This window comes from Chrysemys picta, chromosome 4 (assembly GCF_011386835.1).
Source record: "Chrysemys picta bellii isolate R12L10 chromosome 4, ASM1138683v2, whole genome shotgun sequence".
NCBI classification, from domain to species: domain Eukaryota; kingdom Metazoa; phylum Chordata; order Testudines; family Emydidae; genus Chrysemys; species Chrysemys picta.
In genome coordinates, this window is record NC_088794.1 from 29,130,626 (window position 1) to 29,136,625 (window position 6,000).

General features: G+C 40.2%; 1 protein-coding gene across 1 annotated transcript in view; it reads right to left on the bottom strand.

The window, feature by feature from the left end:
• The window catches only part of LOC101952382 (NACHT, LRR and PYD domains-containing protein 3), a 138,989-nt gene extending 132,989 nt beyond the window's left edge, over positions 1–6,000 (bottom strand). Inside the window, exon 1 of the mRNA XM_065591889.1 lies at positions 5,869–6,000. The gene's annotated coding sequence lies outside the window, so the exon portion shown is untranslated. The remainder of the gene's footprint in view (positions 1–5,868) is intronic.

A 6,000-nucleotide genomic window follows, 5' to 3' on the forward strand; every position in this document is an offset into this window, starting at 1 on the left:
AAGTTCTTCAGCCCTCGGTTGCACCTCTAGTTCATGCTTAAGCCCTCCCTCTGCTTCAGGCTCCAGCTGTGGGACCACATGTTATGGAGCAGCTGCCCACCCTCAAACTCCGAACTATTCTGCTTTACAGGGCCCAGGGATACTTCAAACTTCTCCCATAGGCCTCCTCAGACAGCTTCAGCCAAGCACAGCCCTTCATAAGCTGCAGTCCCAGCTTCTCCCTTAGAACAAGGTGTCACCATGCCTCAGTGGGTCACAACTGAGACTACCAACTTCAGGACAAACTGCTGAGAAATAAGACAGATGCCAGAGTGGATAAAAATCAATAATTTTAAATAAAAAAAAATCTGATTTTTTTAATCTGATTTGTTGATAAAATGCTTTTTGAGGGAAAAAACCTATCTAAAGATAGTTTTAATTAAGATACATTATAGCTCAAAGATATCTTATCGTGGAATAGGGATGATAAATTCTAATTCTATAGTATAAGACAATATATTTATGTAATGTTTAAGAAACATTTTGTAAATTAGTTCCAATAGTTCATGGATTAGGTACCCAATCTTATGAGGTTCCAGGGGCTTCTGTATAGATTATTTAGGTTAATTTTTCTATCTACCCAATGGGACTCAGTGCTCAGCCTAGAAGATACCATTGGAGATGCTTAGTTTTGCAGTTCTCAAACTGTGGATTTGTATCTCCCGAGATAACATGCTTGTTAAAATATATATATATAAATAAACAATGTAGAGAGGTGAGAAATAACAGACCTCAACCCTATTGCCCCTCTGCAAATTTGTATACACAGAGTGAATCCCTTATCTCTCTCTAAAAGTGCAATGTTTCAAACAGTTCAATGAATGAAAGATTGTTGGGGGTGGAATAGATCTGGACAAGGAGAATAAGTCTGGAGATAAATGCAAGAGGGGAGGGACAAACAGTAGAAACAAAAGTGAAACTATTTGAGCAGCATATTCCAGAAGTCTTGAGGTCTTTCTGAGTGTAGCCTTCATTGATTTGAGATCTACCATACCATTCTCTCACTAGAAGGGAAAACCTATAATGGCAGCAGGCTGTAAAAGAGACACAGTTTGGGAATATTTTAATGAAGTACCTCTACCTGGGGGTAAGACAGACATGCGTGCAAAATGCAAACAGTGCAACAAATAAATGCAAGGCCTGGTTGTCCAAATGAAACAACATCATGAGAAGTGTTCCTTCTCAAGAGGAAGCTACATTGAAGATGATGAAAGGAACATGTCTGAACATGCAGGATCTTCAGGTTGGTCAACTTTTTTATTTCATACTTCTTTCTTAAGGACTGCCTGTCTTCCTACTGGACTATTCTTGAATTTTCATGTTTGAGCAAAAAATATAGTTGTTACTCTATGGTACTATCATTTTGATACAGTGGTGATAAAAATAAATAGCTGAAATAGGTAGATCTACCTTTTACAATTTCACCTTTAAAGTAGTACTGAGTGTCACTGAATGCAAAGAGTAATACTAAATGAGCAGTATGGTAATAATAATTAAATAACCGCATTGACTTATTTTGTTTAGGAGAATCCATCCTCAACATACAGGATTCTGAAGACTATCCACTGTGGAAGCAGAGAAAGAACTGACAGGAAGGGGATTGCAATGCATGACAGTTTGTTAGCAAGAGTCAGGCTAACTGTAACGCTAATAATGCGAGATTTGTAGAAGCAAGGATTGTGTGAGGCAAGTGGGAAAGAACTGTGTGAGAAGTTGTTGTGACCTTGTGTAGATAATATGGAATGTAGACTAAGAGTCTACATTAGTGAGAAAAACAAGATATCAGGATGACCTATGTATAAACAAAATGCAGTTGTTGCTCATTATTGTCTGTAATAAAAGGTATAAATGCTTGCTGTAATTGTTTACCTGTTGAGAGACCTGTTCAGCTCTCTCCCTTTACGCAATTGCTTGAGAGAATAAAGTATCTGACTTTGCTGTACCCAACCAAAAGAGTGAGAACTGTGTTTTTCTCCGACACCACCTTCAACAAGTAACAAAGAGTCCTGTGGCACCTTTAAGACTAACAGATGTATTGGAGCATGCTCCACTTTTTACAGATCCAGACTAACACGGCTACCCCTCTGATACTTGACCCCTTCAACAGTTATCTACCAATGATACTGTTTCAGTTACATCATGTATGTCACATAGCCACAGTATATCATCTGTAGCAAAAGGAAAAAAAATCTCCATCATCCAGAAACAACCATAGATACATTTGTGATAAGAACCAGTGAATTACAAAAAGAGGTGTAATTGATGAAAAAATTGCCCAGTTTGTTTATGCAACAAACTCTCCTTTCAGTATGATTGAGAACCCACACTTCATTAATATGGTTCAGTCATTAAGACCAGGATTCAGTCCACCCAACAGGGCAGATGTTGCAGGCAAATTGCTGGATAAAGTGTATGAAAGAGAAATTGAGTAGTTTGCAAAAAGTCTAGAGGGTAAAATTGTTAACCTGAGTCTTGATGGGTGGAGCAATGCCCACAATGATCCTGTTGTATGGGCTTGTGTGACAACAGAAGAAGGGAATGTCTTCCTTACCGAAACAATTGATACATCAGGAAATGTACACACAGAAGAATACCTACAAGAAGTAGCAGTAAAAGCTATAACAAACTGTGACAAAAAATTCAATTGTCTAGTATGCAGCTCGGTCACACACAATGCTACAAATATATCCAAGATGAGAAGAAATTTAGAAGAGAGTGAAGAAAGTCCCAAGCCAATAACATATGGTGCAGATGCACCTCCTAGCCAAAGACTTTAGTGTTCCAGAAATAAAGGCTAATGTTGTTGAAATTGCAAATTACTTCCGTAAATTTGCAGCAGTTGCTCTGAAAAAAGTGGGAGGAAACAAGCTAACTCTCCCACAAGACATGTGTTGGAACTCAGTAGTGGACTGTTTTGAGCAGTATATCAAGAACTGGCCTAAGCTGATGACAGTTTGTGAACAAAATCGTGAAAAAATAGATGGCGCTGTCACAGCCAAAGTTCCCAACCTTGGGCTTAAGAGAAATTTGAACACATGCTGAGTACCCTGAGGCCTATTTCTGTAGCCTTGAACAAAATACAGGGAAATAACTGTTTTATTGCTGATGCTTTTGGAAGGAACTGAATGAGCTCTTAAAAGGAGAAATATGCAATGACAGAGTTAAATTATAAGAAATACAGGTATAGAGCCAAAACTCATAACTTCAGATACAAACATGATACATGCATACCAACAGCATAATCACATTCAGCAAATCATAACCTTCCCATAGACACCTAACCTGACACACATTATATAAGATTTGTTGCAATTATATAACAGTGATAGCAACAATGATCTACATGGTAATATTTTAATCAGATAACATCACACAGGGCCAAACCAGCCTCCCTTGCTGGTTTTCTGGCTTTGCCTGTCTTCCCCCTGCACCCACATAGCTGTTTTACATTATGCTTCCCCCGAGTCACAAACTCCCACCGGGTACATGGCCCTGAGAATGTCCGGCCATACAGGTGCTGAGACCTCACAACAATAACACTGCCCAGACCAGGTAGAGCCAGCATAGGCATATTTGTCCTTAAATAGAATTCTGGACAGAGCTGCAAACCAACCCACATCTGAACCACCAGCACAAAGAAGCCAGGATCAAAATGAGAAAGAAGGAAATGGTACAATAGGGGCAGTAACAGTTATGAAAAGTGGTGAGAAAACCAAACCAAACAAAGCTTCAGAGATCTGCAGTCCAGAAAGGACCATTACTTCATGTTGTCCTACCTCCTGTATAACACTGGCCATTGAATTTCACCCAGTTTCCCCTGTATTGAGCCCAGTAACTTGCATTTGATTAAAGTAGATCTTCCAGAATGGCACGCAGCCTTGAATACTGTAAGAAATGGAGAATCCATCTTTTCCCTGGGCACTATAAAGCCAGCATAGGTGGCCATCTCAAGATTGCCCTGGCCAGGTGGGTTTCCCATGATGGGGCTCTATACCACCACTGCCCCAGATGGCCAGGAAAAGAGGGCACATCTGCAGCATTGTTGTGCTCTGGCAATTCCTGGTTAGAAGTGGGACAGAAACATGGCAAACATCTGTTTTTGACACCCCTTTGAGTATTATGGCAACTGGAACTCAGCTGGACACAAGAATATGGCTCAGCTGTAGCGCAGGACTAAACCTGAACTAAAGGTGAACATGATCACTCTCTGGAAACACTGTATCAGAAAGGAACACTCCAAAGAGAGTATTTGTTTAGGTTGGTCCAGAAGAATACAACTAGGAGTAATGGGCTAAAATTGAGTAGGAAAATATAGGCTGAACCCCAGGAAAATCTTCCTGAATGTGAGAACTACCATATTATACTGTAGAAAAGTCTTCAGAGAGAAGTGGTTTTAGCATTTAATGAACACAGATAATTAATGTTGGAAATGGAATAGGGCTCATTCATCCACAGTAAACTGATGGCCCACTTCCGGGGCAACATGAATTTCCACAAATTTGAGTTTCTTCCAAAGTCTTAGATTTGTAGGAATTTGTGCATATGAATGGTTTTTATTTTTCTTTCTTACTTATACAAAAGCCTTAAAATATTCCTTGGGAAAATTGGCAGTTTAACTGTACAAAACAAGGAAAGTGGTAAGGACAGAGTAATCTGACATTATAAACACTCCTCAGTGTTTGGCATAATTTCTGCTGCACTAGCACAAGAAAATGCAGGAACAACCTGTTATGGGACATTTCAGAATTTTCTGCTTCTATACACATTCTACTTCTTTTTCTTTTGGTAACATTTCTTGATGAGGAAGTTTCAATTGTAGGAAGAATGTTTCCTTTTTTTCTCTCAATATACTGAAGCAAAATCTGACAGGGTTTATTTTGTGAGATTACAGTGGCCATTTTACTAACTGTACCAATTCCCAAATGCACAACGTTTAATGCAGTGGAATGTGGAGCCGACTGCTCTATCACAGATGTTAAGTGAAAATTGTAGAGATAATCTTGCAAATCAGGTCACTCTAAACATAAACTACTTCATTTACAAAACACAAAGCTAAAAGAGCAAACTAGAGACCCAATCCTGCAGTCCTTACTAAGGCCAAATTTATGTGTACATTCCATTGCCTCCCCCAGTTCCCGCAAACATTCCTTCAAAAGGGAGGAGTTACAAGCTGCCTGGTAGGTTTGGAGAATATCAGAGAAATGGGCTATTTCTCTCATCACTCATGACTGCTCCCACTCCAGCTCACTGGAGCCTAGGGTTGCCAACTTGGTCAAACCGGATGCCATTGCCACAAATGACATCCGGTCCGTCTGATCCAACCGAGTTGGCAAACCTATGGGAACCAGAACTGCACAGAAGGGCTTTCAGGGGCTGGAGGGAAGGAAGAGAAAGATGGACATATGCAAGCGCTCCTCCCTTCTTCACTGCTAAGGCTGGGGCGTCTGATTCAGTCATCCCTTCACTTGGGGCAGCAGAGAGGAACATTTCACCCTTCATATCATTACAGCTCCCACCCCCACTGCCCCACCCCAGTTACTTTCTTTTACTTCTTCTAACACAGCTCCAGAGATCTTTCAAGACATTTTGGAACCAGAGCAAATGGAATCTGTTATACTCTCTTCTGGCTTTAATACAAATATATAAACAAACTATACAAATATATAAACCTGCAAACATACGCCCTCCATTTCAGGAGGGAGCAGAGAGCTTGCCACACCCATATATTCCTTTGTCTATCTGCACTGAAGATTCTGGCTTTCTCCGTAAAACTTGACTGACTGTAATATGATCTTAGCTCACTAAAAATATCATGCACTGTGGACTCACCATGAGGCACTGGAAAGAGTTTGTTTAGACTGAGTTTCAGGTGGTTTTTTTTCCATTCAGAAATGGAGGACAGCTGTTCTCTGCAATCTGCTGTGATCAGAGCATAATTCCACTTTTGCATGTGGCCCCTGC